Source organism: Schistocerca cancellata, chromosome 6 (genome assembly GCF_023864275.1).
Source record: "Schistocerca cancellata isolate TAMUIC-IGC-003103 chromosome 6, iqSchCanc2.1, whole genome shotgun sequence".
Classification (NCBI taxonomy): domain Eukaryota; kingdom Metazoa; phylum Arthropoda; class Insecta; order Orthoptera; family Acrididae; genus Schistocerca; species Schistocerca cancellata.
The window spans coordinates 567,466,711-567,489,080 of record NC_064631.1 but is presented as its reverse complement, the minus strand read 5'-3'; positions in this window follow the sequence as shown (position 1 = coordinate 567,489,080).

The window sequence follows — 22,370 nt, the reverse complement described above, 5'->3', positions numbered from 1 at the left end:
CTCGACCAACGCGAGCAGCAATGTCGCGATACGATAAACCGCAATCGCGATAGGCTACAATCCGACCTTTATCAGTCGGAAACGTGATGGTACGCATTTCTCCCCCTTACACGAGGCATCACAACAACGTTTCACCAGGCAATGCCAGTCAACTGCTGTTTGTGTATGAGAAATCGGTTGGAAACTTTCCTCATGTGAGTACGTTGTAGGTGTCGCCACCGGCGCCAACCTTGTGTGAGTGCACTGAAAATCTAATCATTTGCATATCACAGCATCTTCTTCCTGTCGGTTAAATTTCGCGTCTGTAGCACGTCATCTTCGTGGTGAAGCAATTTTAATGGCCAGTAGTGCAGAATGTGATGGTGGAAAAGGAACAGACAAATGTGATAAGCTAGTACAGGGGATGTTGGCGGAATGGACTGCTGAAGCTATAGAGCAGAATCTGATAAGCGAAGAGGACAATGAAGCTGTTCCGGCGTATCGACAAGCGCCGGCACGAAGATGAAGAACACAAGAACAGAGAAGGCTGTGCGATGGCGTCAGCCAGTGGCCCTCTGACCAGGACCGAGCCACGACAAGAAGAGAATATAAGCGCCGCTGCTGCCAGCCTGGGCCCCACAGTACTAGACGGCACAGTAGTAGACCGGGACTCTCAGACCAGCACAGTGTTTGCACAGTAGTACACAGGCACCAGCAGAACAGTTATTAGTGATCCATATCCATTGCTTACATGAACATTGTCCATAGCAAAGAACATTACTTATTTTCAAGTCGCTGTGTAGGTTGTTGTTGTTGTTGTGGTCTTCAGTCCTGAGACTGGTTTGATGCAGCTCTCCATGCTACTCTATCCTGTGCAAGCTTCTTCATCTCCCAGTACCTACTGCAACCTACATCCTTCTGAATCTGCTTAGTGTATTCATCTCTTGGTGTCCCTCTACGATTTTTACCCTCCACGCTGCCCTCCAATACTAAATTGGTGATCCCTTGATGCCTCAGAACATGTCCTACCAACCGATCCCTTCTTCTGGTCAAGTTGTGCCGCAAACTTCTCTTCTCCCCAATCCTATTCAATACTTCCTCATTAGTTATGTTATCTACCCATCTAATCTTCAGCATTCTTCTGTAGCACCACATTTCGAAAGCTTCTATTCTCTTCTTGTCCAAACTATTTATCGTCCATGTTTCACTTCCATACATGGCTACACTCCATACAAATACTTTCAGAAATGACTTCCTGACGCTTAAATCTATACTCGATGTTAACAAATTTCTCTTCTTCAGAAACGCTTTCCCTGCCATTGCCAGTCTACATTTTATATCCTCTCTACTTCGACCATGATCGGTTATTTTGCTCCCCAAATAGCAAAACTCCTTTACTAATTTAAGTGACTCATTTCCTAATCTAATACCCTCAACATCACCCGACTTAATTCGACTACATTCCATTATCCTCGTTTTGCTTTTGTTGATGTTCATCTTATATCCTCCCTTCAAGACACCATCCATTCCGTTCAACTGCTCTTCCAAGTCCTTTGCTGTCTCTGACGGAATTACAATGTCATCGGCGAACCTCAAAGTTTTTATTTCTTCTCCATGGATTTTAATACCTACTCCGAATTTGTCTTTTTTTCCTTTACTGCTTGCTCAATATACAGATTGAATAACATCGGGGAGAGGCTACAACCCTGTCTCACTCCCTTCCCAACAACTGCTTCCCTTTCATGTCCCTCAACTCTTATAACTGCCATCTGGTTTCTGTACAAATTATAAATAGCCTTTCGCTCCCTGTATTTTACCCCGGCCACCTTTAGAATTTGAAAGAGAGTATTCCAGTCAACATTGTCAAAAGCTTTCTCTAAGTCTACAAATGCTAGAAACGTGGGTTTGCCTTTCCTTAATCTTTCTTCTAAGATTAGTCGTAAGGTCAGTATTGCCTCACGTGTTCCAGTATTTCTACGGAACCCAAACTGATCTTCCCCGAGGTCGGCTTCTACTAGTTTTTCCATTCGTCTGTAAAGAATTCGTGTTAGTATTTTGCAGCTGTGGCTTATTAAACTGATTGTTCGGTAATTTTCACATCTGTCAACACCTGCTTTCTTTGGGATTGGAATTATTATATTCTTCTTGAAGTCTGAGGGTATTTCGCCTGTTTCATACATCTTGCTCACCAGATGGTAGAGTTTTGTCAGGACTGGCTCTCCCAAGGCCGTCAGTAGATCCAATGGAATGTTGTCTACTCCGGGGGCCTTGTTTCGACTCAGGTCTTTCAGTGCTCTGTCAAGCTCTTCACGCAGTATCGTATCTCCCATTTCATCTTCATCTACATCCTCTTCCATTTCCATAAAATTGTCCTCAAGTACATCGCCCTTGTATAGAACCTCTATATACTCCTTCCACCCAGGATACCGTTAAGTTAATGTTTACTTTTAAAAAAAATGGAAACACCAATCGATCATAAGCATTGGCAAAGACATTAATTGTGAATGCGCGGTGGGGCGCAGACAAATGAAGGGACTTTCATTCAATTATTTGTATATGATTTTGTTTTAGACAGTCTCAGTCGGGATCTCTGTGAAATAAAACCAAGTCAAGAAAAATTCCTTCATATTTTGCATCATCTTGGGAGTCACTGGTGTTGCCTGGAATCGGCTGCCCGTGTCTACAATTCAAGTGGAGGAAAAGAAGTCCACGGCTATATTTTCGTAAAATTGACAGAAGGAGAAGCTTTCAAAAGACGAGAAATACAGGGTGAGCACGAAGTCTTGTCCTGATTATAACAATTTATTACAGAATAACCGTTTAAGATAATAATTTACATTTGATGCCGTTACATAGGTTACTGTTACTAGATTTTTTAAAACCAGTTACGTAAGTAAACCTGAACGTGTGCTCTCTTGGTAGCTAGGAGAATGTCGAGGTGGTATTCCAGTTCCCGCCAGGTGTTTCGTAACATGTGTTCTTTCACAGTACCCACAGCGGCTTGTATCCAAGCCTTCAGTTCGTCGACGTCAGCAACTGGTGTGACGAAGACTTTGTCCTTGATATAGTACCAGAAAAAAAGTCAAGGGGCGTAATGTCTGGAGAGGAGAGTAATGTCCAGAGCGGTGGAATGGAAGGAACGGGACCACTGTCTTGTAGAAAAGATGAAACATCAGATGTTTGGAGAGTACGTTAGCCAGATGACCATGTGGTAGTCTTAACTGATTATATGCATTTGAGATATGGACACTGAACAAAAAAGTGTTTGGAAAAAGTAATGAACTCAATTAATTTTAATAACATATCAAGGACAATACATGAAACGTTGAAAAAGAGTGACCTGTTTCAAGAAGCTAAAGGAGCTAATCAAAGGTGTAGAGGCTCCATGAAAACAATATTACGCAATGGAGTACTGGAAATAGTAGTTCTGGTTTTCTATAGCCCGTTACCAAAAACATCAGGAGGGTTTCGTTATATTCTAGTGGCATTTGATGTGTTTTCTAAATTCATTACATCATTCCCTATGAGAGAAGCCACCTGTAAGGGAATGTATGTACATAATCTTCTAAATATTGGCACAGCCTTTGACTTCACACCACAGGATTTACACCCAATGAAATTATGATGGGGGTAAAAGCGCATAACACTAAGTTAAATTTTCTTCCAGGAAGGAGATCCCATTATCAGAGAAGAAATGATTATTGAACGAGTACACGGAAAAGAAAACGCTAACACATAAGAAAAGAAATGATGAGAAAGAAAAAGTGACTATAATACAAACAAATCCCATGAAAAGTCCAAAGAAATTAGTGCTAAAATTTATAAATTTTTCCACGTATGCAAAGCTCCCTTTGAGGTAGTTGATATACCTCATTCCATAAATCTAAAAAGAAATAGGGAATAAGAAATATAGAGGACATAAAATTCTATAAGAAGCGAGTGCATGATTAAATGTGACTGATTTACTAGTCTACTCTTATTGAATGCAATAAAAGGACCGAGTATATTGCCAGTAACCATGAAACCATTAAGGACAGTGTAGTAGAAAATAAACAGTGAGTATTTAATTATAAAATGTTAAATAATATTCAATTTTCAATATTTAATAATTTATTAATAAATTTAAAAACGTAAATGAACAGACAGTGTTATGACACCAAAATGAACTGTGTAAAGGTAAGTCTTACTGTCTTTAGAATAATGATTGTGTGGTGTAATTTAATTATTGTTATGGGGATCGTACGTAAAAATCATATCACATATATTGTGAAGAGGTTAATAGGAAAACAAAACAAAAAAACAATGAAAAATACAAAAGATAAAAAATTATGATTTATACAAGGTGAACAACTTTGCTTCCGCCGTTATTTTCCTCAACATTTGAGGCTATAATGAAACAAATTGGTTACACATGTATCATTCAAAGTATTTTACATAGCTGGTCACTACTTTCGCCCATCTTTCGGGCACTGTACGAATCCTGCGTCGAAAAAATTGTTCATCTTTTGAAGCGATCCACGAATCGATCCAATTTGTAACTTCTTCATGAGATCGGAAGTGTTGGTCAGCCAGGCCATGTGACATTGATCTAAACAGGTGACAGTCAGAGGGTTCAATGTTTGGAGAATGCGGCAGGTGGGGTAGGACTTCCAATTTTAACGTTTCCAAGTACGTTTTGACCCCTTTTGCAACGTGGGTCAAGCGTTGTCGTGCTGCAAAATCACTTTATAGTGCCTCTCACTGTATTGCAGCCGTTTGTCTTTTAATGCTCTGCTCAAACGCATTAATTGTGTTCGATAATGAGCACCTGTGATAGTTTCACTTGGTTTTAACACCTCATAGTACACGACGCTGAGCTACGTACCGTTGTCTCCACCTTTCGGCAAACGGCGGAAGCAAAATTGAACACCTTCTAGCTAAATATACACTCCTGGAAATGGAAAAAAGAACACATTGACACCGGTGTGTCAGACCCACCATACTTGCTCCGGACACTGCGAGAGGGCTGTACAAGCAATGATCACACGCACGGCACAGCGAACACACCAGGGACCGCGGTGTTGGCCGTCGAATGGCGCTAGCTGCGCAGCATTTGTGCACCGCCGCCGTCAGTGTCAGCCAGTTTGCCGTGGCATACGGAGCTCCATCGCAGTCTTTAACACTGGTAGCATGCCGCGACAGTGTGGACGTGAACCGTATGTGCAGTTGACGGACTTTGAGCGAGGGCGTATAGTGGGCATGCGGGAGGCCGGGTGGACGTACCGCCGAATTGCTCAACACGTGGGGCGTGAGGTCTCCACAGTACATCGATGTTGTCGCCAGTGGTCGGCGGAAGGTGCACGTGCCCGTCGACCTGGGACCGGACCGCAGCGACGCACGGATGCACGCCAAGACCGTAGGATCCTACGCAGTGCCGTAGGGGACCGCACCGCCACTTCCCAGCAAATTAGGGACACTGTTGCTCCTGGGGTATCGGCGAGGACCATTCGCAACCATCTCCATGAAGCTGGGCCACGGTCCCGCACACCGTTAGGCCGTCTTCCGCTCACGCCCCAACATCGTGCAGCCCGCCTCCAGTGGTGTCGCGACAGGCGTGAATGGAGGGACGAATGGAGACGTGTCGTCTTCAGCGATGAGAGTCGCTTCTGCCTTGGTGCCAATGATGGTCGTATGCGTGTTTGGCGCTGTGCAGGTGAGCGCCACAATCAGGACTGCATACGACCGAGGCACACAGGGCCATCACCCGGCATCATGGTGTGGGGAGCGATCTCCTACACTGGCCGTACACCACTGGTGATCGTCGAGGGGACACTGAATAGTGCACGGTACATGCAAACCGTCATCGAACCCATCGTTCTACCATTCCTAGACCGGCAAGGGAACTTGCTGTTCCAACAGGACAATGCACGTCCGCATGTATCCCGTGCCACCCAACGTGCTCTAGAAGGTGTAAGTCAACTACCCTGGCCAGCAAGATCTCCGGATCTGTCCCCCATTGAGCATGTTTGGGACTGGATGAAGTGTCGTCTCACGCGGTCTGCACGTCCAGCACGAACGCTGGTCCAACTGAGGCGCCAGGTGGAAATGGCATGGCAAGCCGTTCCACAGGACTACATCCAGCATCTATACGATCGTCTCCATGGGAGAATAGCAGCCTGCATTGCTGCGAAAGGTGGATATACACTGTACTAGTGCCGACATTGTGCATGCTCTGTTGTCTGTGTCTATGTGCCTGTGGTTCTGTCAGTGTGATCATGTGATGTATCTGACCCCAGGAATGTGTCAATAAAGTTTCCCCTTCCTGGGACAATGAATTCACGGTGTTCTTATTTCAATTTCCAGGAGTGTAGTTTATATACAGGGTGTTCGGAAATTCCAGTTACAAACTTCCCAAACTTCTGGGACTTGTAAAAGGGAGTGAGTAAATACTATTTTGAGTAGGACCCCTTCTCCGGAAACGTACCGCTTCCGTTCTACCATGGTTTCAATTCATATGTGTAATACATAAACATCGGCTGAGGGAAAGAGAAAAGTCTCAAGGATAGCTTGTCCTGGTATGCAGTAAGGTAGACAGGATGACGTATACTATGTCAGACGGTTACCTGATGTCACATAACATCTTCCTTGCCGCGAAACCTACTCAGTGCATGTGTGCCTCCGTCAGAATAAACATGGTTCGGTGCACGTTTTCCAGTTACTCAGACATGCTCCTTGTGTATGACGAAGTTCGAGCTAACGGAAAAGTCGCTAGTCGGCTGCGTCACGAACGTTTTCGGCAGCGTAGTACGCCATCGCACAAACTTTTTGCCCAAGTTACGCAGCGGCTTCGAGAAACAGCTACAGGGTGTTTCAAAAATGACCGGTATATTTGAAACGGCAATAAAAACTAAACGAGCAGCGATAGAAATACACCGTTTGTTGCAATATGCTTGCGACAACAGTACATTTTCAGGCAGACAAACTTTCGAAATTACAGTAGTTACAATTTTCAACAACAGATGGCGCTGCAAGTGATGTGAAAGATATAGAAGACAACGCAGTCTGTGGGTGCGCCATTCTGTACGTCGTCTTTCTGCTGTAAGCGTGTGCTGTTCACAACGTGCAAGTGTGCTGTGGACAACATGATTTATTCCTTAGAACAGAGGATTTTTCTGGTGTTGGACTTCCACCGCCTAGAACACAGTGTTGTTGCAACAAGACGAAGTTTTCAACGTAGGTTTAATGTAACCAAAGGACCGAAAAGCGATACAATAAAGGATCTGTTTGAAAAATTTCAACGGACTGGGAACGTGACGGATGAACGTGCTGGAAAGGTAGGGCGACCGCGTACGGCAACCACAGAGGGCAATGCGCAGCTAGTGCAGCAGGTGATCCAATAGCGGCCTCGGGTTTCCGTTCGCCGTGTTGCAGCTGCGGTCCAAATGACGCCAACGTCCACGTATCGTCTCATGCGCCAGAGTTTACACCTCTATCCATACAAAATTCAAACGCGGCAACCCCTCAGCGCCGCTACCATTGCTGCACGCGAGACATTCGTTAACGATATAGTGCACAGGATTGATGACGGCGATATGCATATGGGCAGCATTTGGTTTACTGACGAAGCTTATTTTTACCTGGACGGCTTCGTCAATAAACAGAACTGGCGCATATGGGGAACCGAAAAGCCCCATGTTGCAGTCCCATCGTCCCTGCATCCTCAAGATGTACTGGTCTGGGCCGCCATTTCTTCCAAAGGAATCATTGGCCCATTTTTCAGATCCGAAACTATTACTCACGCTATCTGGACATTCTTCGTGAATTTGTGGCGGTACAAACTGCCTTAGACGACACTGCGAACACCTCGAGGTTTATGCAAGATGGTGCCCGGCCACATCGCACGGCCGACGTCTTTAATTTCCTGAATGAATATTTCGATGATCGTGTGATTGCTTTGGGCTATCCGAAACATACAGGAGGCGGCGTGGATTGGCCTCCCTATTCGCCAGACATGAACCCCTGTGACTTCTTTCTGTGGGGACACTTGAAAGACCAGGTGTACCGCCAGAATCCAGAAACAATTGAACAGCTGAAGCAGTACATCTCATCTGCATGTGAAGCCATTCCGCCAGACACGTTGTCAAAGGTTTCGGGTAATTTCATTCAGAGACTACGCCATATTATTGCTACGCATGGTGGATATGTGGAAAATATCGTACTATAGAGTTTCCCAGACCGCAGCGCCATCTGTTGTTGAAAATTGTAACTACTGTAATTTCGAAAGTTTGTCTGCCTGAAAATGTACTGTTGTCCCAAGCATATTGCAACAAACGGTGTATTTCTATCGCTGCTCGTTTAGTTTTTATTGCCGTTTCAAATATACCGGTCATTTTTTAAACACCCTGTAGTTACACTGCTACACAGTGTAACAAATACATACGTTCCTATGGAAATGTGTTTCGTGTTTCATTTCAAAATCTGTGGCGAAACGGAGCGCGTAATGCTACATGTACGACTATCGGTATCATCTTCAGAATCAGTTTTCGTTTCATGAATTGGCAACATGTGTATTTATTGCGGGCGAGCCCGTATTCGTTATTGTGTTTTATACGACTTAATTCTTAAAATGTTTAGTACTCATATTGTACGATACGTAAAAAACTATTAAACAATATTATAAAAAGCATTATGTACTTAACAAGAGAGCAATGGCTATGAGTGATTAGCTGTGACGTCAGTTAAGGGATGTACCGCGGGCCAACGAATGCTGTGTGATCCGAATTTTTTCATTAGTCTCTCTGAAACTTTCTTATGAAGTCGTTGCTCAGAAGTCTTTACTTGAGATTCTTAGGAAGAGGTTGCTCTGGTGAATGCGAGAGAGCACATTTTATTGTGTCCAGGGAAACTACATCAAAAATGTTACTTGCAAAGTGATCAGATATGTAAAAGCTGTACATCATTTGAGTGGAGTAATTTGGCTCAGTTTCTGCAAGTCAAATACAAGGGCTTAGAATACTATGGGACTTAACATCTGAGGTCATCAGACTTAGAACTACTTAAACCTAACTAACCGAAGGACGTCACACACATCCATGCCCTAGGCAGTATACGAACCTGCGACCGTAGCAGCAGCGCTGTTCCAGACTGAAGCGCCTAGAACCGTCCGGTCACAGCGGCCGGCAGTGTGAAGTATTGTAGCATGTACGACGGAGGCAAAATTAAGTCACACTAAAGCAAGTGAAGACTGAAGTACTTTTAAAGTGAGTGTTGTGAAAATTAGTGAATACATAGTGAGGGAACCATTACACAAAGTTCTAATCTATATAAAGCCAATATCTCTCGAGTGTGATGTTTATTTTTTGAATAGTTATTTGTTCGTTCACTGAATTGTGTGTTACGCGTTTTATCAAGTAAATCTTGAGTGTTTTCCAAGTCTTCATTTCCTATAACTGAAGACGTTTCCAATATCCTACAGTTACTGAAGAACCTGGTTCAGTCTAAAAGTAATAAGATATAATACTCAAAAACGCAGCTGATTGATACATACAGGGTGAACGTTAATGAAAGGGACAATCTGCGGGGACGGATTCTTGATTGGAAATGGAGGAAAAAACGTCCCGTGGACATGTGTCGGGAAGTGGACCGTGTGTGCAACGACAACAAATCGTCCCGGAACACAGTACAGAACTGCATCGCATCTACGTCACAACGTACTTTGAAAGTGGTCTCCATGGCATTTCAGGTGATAGCGATAGTAGCGGTTGTTACGCAGTGTACACACAACCGTACTTAGGCTTACACCATATTGACGTGGCGGGCCACTTGCCTGGAGCTTGCACTAGGATTCGTCTCAAATCCTGTAGAACCCGGTCTTCCAAATCTGGTGTACGCACAGTCCGCCGCCTCCCTGCACGTTCGTCTGAGAGGTTCCATGACCATAAAAACGCGAAAAAACGGCTTGAAATATTGTGTGATGTGGTTGGTATAGCTGTGCTGCCTCTCGACCGTTTCTATTTGCTTGACCGTTCACGAACACCAGATCGGGTTGTTCCTGACATGAATAACGGACCATTCTGCTGCTTAGAACACGCTGCGTCAATCACACACCCTGCAACACACAAGGAACACACGGCAGTTGGTCAGATGAATCATTCGTCAGCGCCGTCTACCGTGGCAACAATGTACAGGATGTTTATAAATGAATATCGTGGTTTTAACGCTTTATAATATTTATTACATTAAATATACAGTTATAAATGATATGTCAAATGAAAGAGAAACTCAAACAGTTGTGTTTGGCACCAGGGCGCATGCGCAGCGCGTAATGTTTCCGCTGCAATCCGCTAGATAGCGGTAGTAGCGAAGATGGCGACTAGTGATAGGGCTTGCTTTGCATGGCCTCCGTGTTCACCCGACCTAACGCCATGCGCATTTTTCCTTTGGGGCTTCATCAATGATTGTGACTAGGTGCCTCCGCTACCAGCAGAACTCCCTGAATGAAGAAACCGGATTGAAGCAGCTGTTGCTACAATCACTGAAGACACACTTATCAATCTTTGGCAAGAACTCGGCTATAGACTTGAGGTGTGCTGAGTGACAAATGGTGCTCACGTTGAACATTTATAAGGTTCTTGGTAAAACTGTTTGAGTTGCTCTTTCATTTGACATATCATTTATAACTCTAAGTTTAATATAATAAATATTATAAAGTGTTAAAGCCACAATATTCATAATAAACACCCTGTGTTTCTGGACACAAGTTCGTAGGACCGTTTTCCTCCATTTACAGTCAGGAATCCATCCATGCACTTTGTTTTATTAATGTTCACCCTGTATAAATATTCATCTTATAATACAGTGAAGCGCCAAAGAAACAGGTATAGGCATGCACATTCAAATACAGATATATGTAAAAACAGGCAGAATACGGCGCCTATATAATACAACAAGTGTTGGCACAGTTGTTGGATCGATTACTGCTGCTACAATGGCAGATTGACAAGATTTAATTGAGTTTGAACGCGGTGCTACACTCGGCTCACGAGCAATGGGATACAGCATACCTGAGGTAGTGACGAAGTGGAGGTTTACCCGTACGACCACTTCACCAGTGTACCGCGAATATCAGGAATCCAGTAAAACATCAAATCTCTGACATAGCTGCGGCCGGAAGAAGATCCTGCAAGAATGGGACCAACGACGACCGAAGAGAATTGTTCTAGGAGACAGAAGTCCAACCCTATCACAAACTGCTGCAGATTTCAGTGCTGGGCCATCAACCAGTGTCAGCGTGCGAATCATTCAATGAATCATGGACTTTCGGAGCCAAAGGCCCACTCGCATATCCTTGATGACTGCACGACACGAAGCTTTACGCCTCGCCTGGGCCCATCAGTACCGACATTGGACTGCTGATGACTGGAAATATGTTGCCTTGTCTGATGAATCTCGTTTCGAATTGTATCTAGCGGATAGACTTGTACGGCTGTGGAGACAACCTCATTAATCCGTGGACCCTGCATGCCAGCAGGGGACTGTTCAAGCAGGTGGGGGCTCTGTAATGGTGTGGGGCGTGTACAGTTGGAGTGATATGGGACCCCTGATACGTCTAGATATGACTGACAGGTGACACGTACGTAAGCATCCTGTCTTATCACCCGCATCCATTCATGTCAATTGTGCATTCCGACGGACTTGGGATAATGCCAGCAGGGCAATACTACAACTCACACGTCCAGAACTGTTACAGAGTGGCTCCAGGAACACTCTTGTGAGTTTAAACGCTTCCGCTGGCCACCAAACTCCCCAGACATGAACATTATTGAGCTTATCTGGGATGGCTTGCATCGTGCTGTTCAGAAGAGATCTCGGATTTATGGACAGCCCTTTAGGATTCATGGTGTCAGTTCCCTCCAGGACTACTTCAGACGTCAGTCAAGTCCATGCCACCTCATTCTGCGGCACTTCTGCACGCTCGCGGGGACCCTGCACGATAACAGGCAGGTGTATCAGTTTCCTTGGCTCTTCAGTATAGATAACATACCATATACCTGGAGCGACACAACAAAGTTGATTTCTAAATGTAAGGGCCATTTTCTCTATTAAATAGCACAGACACTGTGGTAAATACAGTCAGTAAATACCTCACATTCCTTATGTGTGACGAAATTTAAGTGTTTTTATAGTACAAATGTAGGCTGCTGAAATTACGTTCAGTTTTTTGACAGGGTTCAGAAAATTATGACAAAGCGAATTTTTGCTAACTTTTGCACACTGTAATCTATCAGAAGAAAATATATACGAAACTTTCATTTAAAAGAACAGCCGCCACAATGTGCATTAAGCCTTCTGTCCAGTGCATGTTAGTTAGGTACGGTAGTTTACTTTTGAACATTAGTGATTTGTGTGTGTGTGTGTGTGTGTGTGTGTGTGTGTGTGTGTGTTGGGGCTTATGGGCGCTCAACGTCGAGGTCATCAGTGCCCTGACACACATTAAAGGGAACGAATGAGGATAGACCTAATAAAACTGAAACACACAAGCAAAGAAAGCAGGAAAAGAAGGAAAATGCTACATAAGAAAGTAGAACGTAAGGAAAGGGAAAACGTAGAAACAAGAATGCAACAGTAAATTGTCATTGGCTGGCCACTTACATAAAATATGGGCGAACTTGTCACACAGTGAGCAAATTAAGATCCTCTTCCTAAAATCATTGTAAAAAACATTTGAGATGGCACAGAACTTTAAAACTTTAACCACATTCGTCCAAGTGTTGCCTAAAAGAGATGGCAGGTCCGTTGGCAAGACAGCCGCGGCCCGCTGGTCAGAAAATAAAACGCAATCCAATAAAACGTGGCGCACAGTGACCTGGACGCCACAAGCACCACACATTGGAGGGTCCTCCCGCAGGAGCAGGAAGCCATGCGTCATAGGGCTGTGGCCTATCTGAACCCGAGTGAGGAGAACCTCGTGCCGTCGACAGGGCTGAAAGGAAGTACACCACACACACGTTGTGGGCTTGACTATACGGAGCTTATTGTCAGTCACTTCCAGCCACTCATCCTCCCACCGACGCATGACTCGTGAGCTCAACACCGAGGTGAGTGCGTGCAGCGTTATAGCACATTTTAATGTTCGGATAATAAGTAGCCGTCTCTTTAATCTAAGAATAGATGATCAATGCAGCTAGCTGCTATCTCTGTGTAATGTCTTGTCTGTTTAGACGTGTATCTGTTGTCTTTAAGATCCCTTCACCTTCACACATAAGTCTATACAGTACAGTAAGGCCCTCCCAGTTCTTGGCTGATCCGTGATAAAGACAGGCGAAAAATTAGACTAATGGAGGATTATTAGTATTATCTCTATTTTCATTCGCTCTCTGTCTCTCTCTCCTTTATCTATGTATGGTTTTTAATATAAGATTTCATTACGTGATGTAGTGATAAAAAGAATGAACCAAATAGAATCTTTGGTGGAGTCCTTCGTCTTGGTAATCAGCGGCTGGCTTGCTGTAAGAGATCTTTACATTTATTATTATTGTTAAACACTGCAGTCAGTCGGGAGAATCAATCGTTTGGACAATTTGTTCCTTTCACGAAAGATTGCGAATTCCAGATGTGTACGAAGCCTTTTTGGACGATTTAACACAGACTCAGTGATTGCAGGCTCTTGTAGCGACGCTGCCGCGCGCTAATTCAAGCTCGCCGGTGTGTGTGTGTGCAGTGCGCGTGTGTCAGTGCAGTGGTGTGCGGTCGTAATTACTTTACGCGACGTTTGTGTAGTTCCGCGCCCAGCCTCTAGAGGCGCTGTGTTTTCTAGCTTTTATATATGTTCTGTTTATTATTATTATTATTCCTTGTTTTTTGAGTTAGTTAGTAGTTCCATGCCTCCTGACCTGGGTGGACGAGTACTGTTTTCTCTCCTAGCTACGGAAGTTTCCGAGGATTAAGGATCCTCTGTATAGGCCGGAAGCAAATTTTATAGCTCCGATCGGTCCATGCATGCCGGGCGTCGTCAGATACGCGCTCGCAATAAAGTTATTGTTGCTCAACTGAAGGTCTTCATTCTTCTGAATCACGTTAAGCAAAGGTCGGACAGCCACCAGTTTAGCTGAATCCGACAAGTGGTGACCCCGACGTGATCCAAGCAGAGACCGACGTGATTAAGAAGAAGCAGCCGTGAGCTACGTAAGCAACGAGCACATAATGACCGAACAGCAGGCCGTCTCCAGGATTGCAGTCCGTTTGCCGCCGTTCTGGCCCGACAACCCGGTACTCTGGTTCGCGCAGGCAGAGGCAAGTTTTAACTGCGCTGGAATAACGGTCGAAGCAACTAAATTTGCGCTGATTGTGAGCCAACTCGACCAACGTTATGCAGCCGAGGTGCAGGACATAATCACAACACAGCGCCTCTAGAGGCTGGGCGCGGAACTACACAAACGTCGCGTAAAGTAATTACGACCGCACACCACTGCACTGACACACGCGCACAGCACACACACACACCGGCGAGCTTGAATTAGCGCGCGGCAGCGTCGCTACACTCTCTTCGACACAGCTGAAACTTCCCCACTAATTACAGGGCCAACGTGATCAACAAATGATTCAGAAAAAACTCATTCGTTCATTCACTCCAGAACAAAAAAGTCACAAACCTTATTTATGGAGGAAATCGTGTATTAAATCCATCTCCGGTGAGTCCACGCCTTAATTATTTTCCTTTTACAATCTCTTTCTCTTCAAAACAAACCGCTAGCGGCACAAATGTTAATTGGCTCGCTTTAGCGAGAAGAAAAGCAGAATATGTATCTCTCAGAAACACGTCAATCCCTCAACAGATACTCCAGAAGCTGTCCTAGTTACCACTCCAACAACCATGGAGAATGCATATATGCATATCTGTTATTTCAAAGAATAAATGCACTAGAAAATACTGTGGCATCGACGAGCTGTCACCGCATATATTACGAGAAAATCAGATCAGATAACTTTTCCAGAGTGAATGAATGTGGATGGTTTGATTGAAAATGATTAATTGGTGCGTGGTAGAGGGTATCTGCTGTGGGGACATTACACACACTGAGATGCTTGTGGATCGAGACACGCCTCCTTGGCTGCGAGATCTGCCCTGTCATTCCCAGCAATGCCGACATGCCCCGGAACCCAGTAGAAAGCCACCACCTTCCCCAATCGTTGTAGGTGGAGGAGGGCATCCTGGATGATCTGGTCTATTTTATCTGCTGGATACAAACGTTGCAAAGAGTGAAGGGCACTTGGTGAATCGGAACAGACAAGAAATTTAAGACAGGAAGAATGTCTCATCTGCTCCAGTGCCCGCAAGATCGCAGATAATTCTACATCAAAGACAGTAAAAGTCTAAGCCAGTCGGACCTTGAGGACACGATCCAGAAAAACAACAGAGCAACCAACGGAATCCCCTTGTTTCGACCCGTCCGTGAAAATAGCTACACAGTCGTGGTGCTCAGATAAAATGTAAGAGAATGCTGCATAAAAAACGGTGGCAGGAGTGCAATCTCTCTTGCACTGCAATAAATCTAAATTCATTCCGGGCCTCTTCAGTAACCAGGGTGGCAGGCGGTTAAAACCCAGGATTTGGGGTTGTACAGACTCCACACCGAGGGACTCTAGCACACGTTGCACACAGATCCCAAACGGCAACGTAGGCCGGGGACAGTGGGAAAAAAGGCGGCCCAGAGGTGGATGAGCAACAAGATGCTGAGCAGGTGAGGTTGGAGCTGCAAGAAACTTACAAGCCTGGCGCACCAGCAGGAGCTGCCGCCGGATGTTAGTGTGGCGGTTCCCCAGCCTCAGCACATAGGCTGGGTATGGGACTGGTCCGATAAGCACCCGTGGCCAGTCGAATCCCAGCATGGTGGACAGCGTCAAGGATCTGCAAACAAGACGGTCTCGCTGACCCATACACTGTGCACCCATAGTCCAGCCGTGAACGCACAAAAGCTCGATAAAACTGAGGGAGACGCGCCCTGTCCGCTCCCCAAGACCTGTGGCTGAGGCACTTGAGGATGTTCATTGCCTTCAGGGTTCTGGCTTTCAAGTCGCGTAGGTGTGGCGGCCATGACAACCTGGAGTAAAAAATTAGGCCCAGAAACCGCACTGTGTCCCAAAAATGTAGGTCAGTATCCCCCATATGCAAGGCAGGCAAAGTAAAAAGACGACGAGAACGATTAAAATGAACACAAACACACTTATCGGCAGAAAACCGAAAACCCGTCTTTGCAGCCGACTCCTCTAACCGCCGCACTGTTAGCTGCAACTGATGGCTCAAGGTTGCAACACTGGAGGAGGAACAGAAAATGGCAACGTCGTCCACAAATAATGAGCACTGTACTGGACTCCTCACTGTAGACGTTATACTGTTAATGGCTATGGCAAAGAGGGTAACGCTTAAGACACTGCCCTGGGGGACACCGTTCTCTTGCTCAAAGCGATCAGACAGTGTGTTACCAATTCGGGTCCGAAAAAACCGCTGAGACAGGAAAGACCGAATGAAAATGGGGAGGCGCCCACGAAAGCCCCATTGATGCAGTTGTGCAAGAATACGGTGTCTCCAAGTAGTATCATATGCCTTACTGATATCAAAGAAGATACCGATACAGCTGACGGAAGAAAGCCTGCTGAATAGCCGCCTCTAGGAGGGTCAGGTTGTCGACCGTGGACCGAAATTTTCGGAATCCACACTGAGAGCGGCTAAGGAGCTGTCTGGTCTCTAATAGCCAGACCAGACGACGGTTAACCATCTGTTCCAGGGTCTTTCCGACACAGCTTGTCAAGGCGATACTACGCTAAATACTGGGACATGTGCGGTCCTTTCCTCGTTTGAGGAGAGGGATGAGGATTGCCTCCCTCCACGAGGTGGGGAACACACCTGTCTGCCATATGAGATTAAAACATTCGAGGAGGATTTCCTTTGATGCCGCTGGCAGATGTCGAAGCATGGAGTACCGGATGCGGTCGTGACCTGGTGCAGTGTCAGAAGCCTCAGTAAGTGCGATTCAAGTTCCCACATGGAGAAAGGCGATTTGTAGGCCTCAGAACTGTTCGACCGAAATTCCAAGTTTTCTCTTTCGACAGTCGCACGGTAGCGACGAAACGCTGGATCCTGGTTTGCAGTGGCAGTACTTTGTGCAAAATGCTCTGCCAGCGTCTGAGCAATGGCTCTGGGTGTCGTTTGGAGGCATCCCTGGTTCAGGACTGCAGCTATTGGTGAACGGCTGCGTTTACCGGGAATCCTCTGGATGGCTTCCCATACTTTTGTGGAACAAGTGGAACGGTTGATGGAGTCCAGGAACTCCTGCCATGACCTTTTCTTGCTCTCCTTAATGACACGGCGTGCCCTGGCTCTCGCGATTTGAGATCTGAAAGGCGGTAAGATTGACCGCTGTTGGGCGGCATTTATATCGTCAAAGAGCCGCACGCCTGTCCCGGATGGCTGAATGGCACTCTTCTGTCCACCAAGGCACAAGGAGCCGCTTAAGAGGGCCAGAAGACTTTGGTATGGACAGGTCAGCAGCATGATGGATCACAAGTGTGATGTGATCCACCCATTCCTGTACGCTGTGGTGGCGTTCAAAGACAGCCAACCGACTGAACAGTGGCCAGTTAGCCCTGCCAATCATCCACGATGGTGGCCTCTGCTCCAGCAATACACCATACAGGAGATGAATGCGGATGGGGAAGTGATCGCTGGAATGAAGGTCGACAATAACCTCCCAGTGAACAGAGTCGGTAAGGGTTGGAGAGCAGAAAGATAGGTCAATGGCTGCGAATGACACAGTAGCAGCAGAGAAATGAGTCGGAGTACCAGTGTTGAGGACGCACAACACTTGAGATGTTAGGAGGCTCTCCAAAACTCGACCTCGAGCGCAAAGAGAAGTGGAGCCCCACAGGACATGATGGGCATTGAAGTCGCCCAGGAGGAGAAATGGGCGGGGGAGTTGTGCGATAAGATCTGCGAGAGCCTCTAAGTTCACTGCATCCAGAGGAGGTAAATAAAGAGACCAAACGGTAAGCCTCCGACGTGAATGAATTTCAACTGCAATTGCTTGCAGGTCAGTATCCAGGGGGAGAGCAGAGGAGTGGTGGTCATTATTGACATACATGGTGACTCCGCCTTCGGCCCTTTCCCCAGTCAGGTCATCCTTGAGATATAACATATAGCCCCTTAGTACAGGAGCATCAGATGGTTTTAAATGCATTTCCTGTAAACACAAGCACAGGGGGCGTTGCCGTGCGAGGAGGTTCAGTTCCTCCACATGTGCCCGGAATTCATTCATGTTCCACTGTATAATCAGAGCCATCTATCAGGGTGGGAGTATCTTCATCCTCACTTTCTGTTGGGGAGGAGAGCCCACAATAGGTGGAGGCTCAGGTTTGGGGCGAGATGATTGTCCCAGTCTGACATCAACCTCCATTGCTTCTGAAGAGGAGTCGAGAGAGACGTCAGAGAGAATGACATCAACATCAGCAGACAGTATAACTTCAGTCTCCTTCTGCAGGCGATTCTTTACCTTTGGCTTTGGCTTAGATGTTTTGGCCTGAGGTGGCATTGGAGCCAAAACCTCAGAAACAGTAGGGGGTGAAGCAGCGCACAAGACTGGACCCAGGAAGGGGCAGGAACGTCCATGATGTCAGCTACCACGGCCAGGTCAGAAGGCTGGGGGGGGGGGGGGGAGCAGCAGGCTTCACAGGAACGGCAGCAGCACACCTACATTGTCAAACGCAGGTGCTAGTGCTGACAGTAGCAACCTCCGTTTGTCTAGCGGCATCAGTTTTCAAGACTGACTGTTTCAGAACAGAAGAAAAGGAGGCAGTGAACGTGGGCGGCTGCACGGACTTGTATATTTTCTTTGCCTCGCCATACGGGATGCGTTTTGTGGTTTTAAGTTCCTGGATCTTCCGTTCCTCAAGGAAAACTCTGCATTCCCTACTCCACACAGGGTGATCCCCAGAGCAGTTGACACACTTGGGAGGAGAGGAGAAACCAACTCCCTCATGGTCGGCTTTACCACGTTTCCCGCAAGTGGCTTCCCCTCTGCAGCCAAGAGTAGTGTGTCCAAAGTGTTGGCATTCAAAACACCGCATGGGGTTGGGGTAATAAGGCCGTACACTGAGACGTAGGAAACCTTCCTTCACATGGTCTGGTAATTTGGTGCTGTTAAACGTAAGGATAAATGAGTCAGACTTCATGAGAGCACCATCCACCCGTTTCATAAGGTGTTGCACGTCGACAGTTCCTTCCTGGGACCATTCAGCCTTCAGTTCGTCTTGGGGAAATGTCAACGAGATCTATGCAAGTCACAACACCCTTGCTGTAGTTCAAGGTGTTGTGAAATTCAGTCTCTATCGCAAACTCCCCAAGAAATTGTGCTTTCTGAAGGTTCTGGACTTGCTGGAAGCTACATGTTTCAATCAACAAGGTTCCATTTCGCAAGCGCTTAAAATCTGTTTTAAGGTGCCAGCAATGCCTTCTAAGCCTTTCTGTATATAAAATGGTGAAACTTTATCGAAACTCCCCTCCTTTCTTTTAATTATGAGAAACACATTCTGCAAAGCAGTTTGCATTCTGTTACTAGCAACTGAATCAGGAGGACTGGCTACACGAGTTCTCTTGTGGGATTGGGTGTTAGAACCCACCAGCGGTCCACCCTTTCCGCTGGGAGGAGAAGAATAAAAGTTCGAGGGTTCCATCTCGGTCCGACGAGCAGCTAGGGAATTAGAAGTCCACCTAGACAGAACCCCGCGTGTCTAGGTAAGCCTTATACAACTGAGGTGTGGCAGGTTCCCCAGAGGTTGCCCGCTAACGACTGTTCCACCTCAACAGCCATGCATCTCATCAGCGCGCAGCACACCTTGAGATTGAGGGGTTGTTTGTAGAGGTTTATTCCATCCTCGCGATCCGGGCGGTCAAGCCAAGATCCCCATTCCCTGAGACATTCCACCGCCGCGCCGCACGGTGGTCGCTGAAGTATGCCCAAAGCTTACGGTGACAGGGGACTGGCGGCGCTTACCAGTCCCCAGCTCAGGAACCCCGGGGTCGCCAAGCCTGTACCCAGCAAATGAATGCTGAGCCCCTGGGGGCGAGTATTTTGAAGTGTGTTACATCGTTTGTAGGTCTTTGATCAAAAATGAATGCTGATTCAGCTGTTTCTGCTAAGGTATTCCATGGGTTGTAGTAGTGGCCCGGCATCAGTCACCTTCAAGTAACGAAATAGTCAATAGCAAGAGCAACATTTCTTACTCTGTTCAACTGAAATTTTAATTAATTATACTTTTTGTGTGGTAGGTTGAGTGCACAATCGTTTAACGAACTGCATTTTGGTAAACATAATTACAAAGCAGCTACTGTACGTGACAGTTATCGTTCCGCAGTCCGATGCCTCACGTTCAAATGTAGGTCATGCCCCATTAGGGAAGGACTAATTAAAAGAAACAGATCGGTAGCATGACAGCCTGAAGGCAGTGGAAGAGGTTTTGCTTTCTTCCGGTGGTTAATTTTATCTGTAGCGCCAGAAGCGAGGAACTAGTGACTGGTTTTCTTTGTCTGGCGAGATACGTTTCGACCTTGATGGAACTGTGAATGCATAGAAATCAGACGTTTAGGTCACGCAAAGTGTACATCAGCTCCACAAGTCCTATACGTAGTCACAGGAAGGGTGTGTTTGGTGTGCGATGTCATGTTTACGAGTCGCCGTCATACTGCTTCATGGCAAGGCGGAAACTGAGTATTATGTACAGATGGAGGAACAGTTTTTAAACACTCAGTCTGACGTCCAGCTACAGTACAAGAGGTTTTGGCAGGACAGAACAGCAGTCCATACAGACAATAACACCATGACTTCATCAGAGTTTCAAAAATGGTTCAAATGGCTCTGAGCACTATGGGACTTAACTTCTGAGGTCATCAGTCCCCTAGAACTTAGAACTGCTTAAACCGAACTAACCTAAGGACCTCACACACACCCATGCCCGAGGCAGGATTCGAACCTGCGACCGTAGCGGTCGCGCAGTTCCAGACTGAAGCGCCTAGAACCGCTCGGCCACCGCGGCCGGCATCAGCGTTTCGATGGATAAGTTATATGAACGGGTTTTGGCTTAATCGATATGCTCATTTATCCCCACTTGACTTTTTCTTGTGCGGATACATTAAATATGTTGATTACAATACTTACACTACCACTTGCACATAGAAGCTGAACGACGTGTTTCTTGCAGTTCCTCAGCAAACGCTACATCGTGTGTTAAAGAACATGTAACGTCAAATTCAAAAATGTGAATCGCATAATGGAAAAAAATTACGACTTAGACATTTTCCCATAAAGTTTCTTTGCGATTCGAACACCTTGTATGTTGCACAACTTCTCAGTGTTAGTCAGAAAATCAACTTCTTATGGAGTAGTATACTCTGTTACAGTGCGTAGAATGGTCTGAGAATCGCGTGAAAGTGAAATGCAGACGAACATAGCTTGAAAAGGGGTATGCCTCTGCACTCGGTCACCTCTGTACCTCTTACAATGATACAGCGCTTGTTTCGCTTCAATGGGTAACGAAACTTGTTCTAATTTCGTAGGACAAGTAAATGAGTTTTTGATAAATTTTTAATGCTTCGTCTGCTTGCTACAGAAATAATTTTGGGTGTTTATTTTCTGAATGTGCATAAAGCGATTTTAAATTTCAAAGGTTTAGAAGCAAAACTGGAAGCTAATGGCATGTTAGTGGATTTGAAGTTTGCAGATTGGATTGAAAAGCAGGAAGAGTACATGAACTGCTTAAACTTTTTTCTCCGTTCAAGTCTTCGCATAAATTCTTTGGTAGTAACATGGGTCATGAGGTGGTATGACTTCCACCTGTCAACCTTTCTGTCCAGGTTACGATCTTTTGTAGTTTTCTGGCATTATGATGACCGAAATTACATTTAAGTTACGATGGTGAAGATAAGGAGTGCAATCAAGATGTTGAGTGCGTGACTGCTCATGAAAATGAGTACTAATGTGATATGAAGAGCACACCTAGATATTTTACATGTGAACATTAGCAAATACGGGTGTTATGGGCAGTGCTGAAATGTGGTTAGCTCTAATATATGTTGTGAGTCACGAAGTGGTAGACAGTGAACTGCTTCAGACGGCACAAAAAATCTGCTTGCAACTGTCGAATAAGTTATGCTACAGACTGATTCCACACTAATCCTCACGATTGGAGATTAGGTTAGAATAATATGATTTTCAGAAGATCAAGAACTTCTGCATCCACTTTACCATAATACTGTTGACCCTCTATGAAGCGGTAGCTGTTGCATATTTTTGACACATGTCACACACATGGAGACAATGCTCACAAACAACTTAATCAACTATTGAGACCAACTAACAACGTCA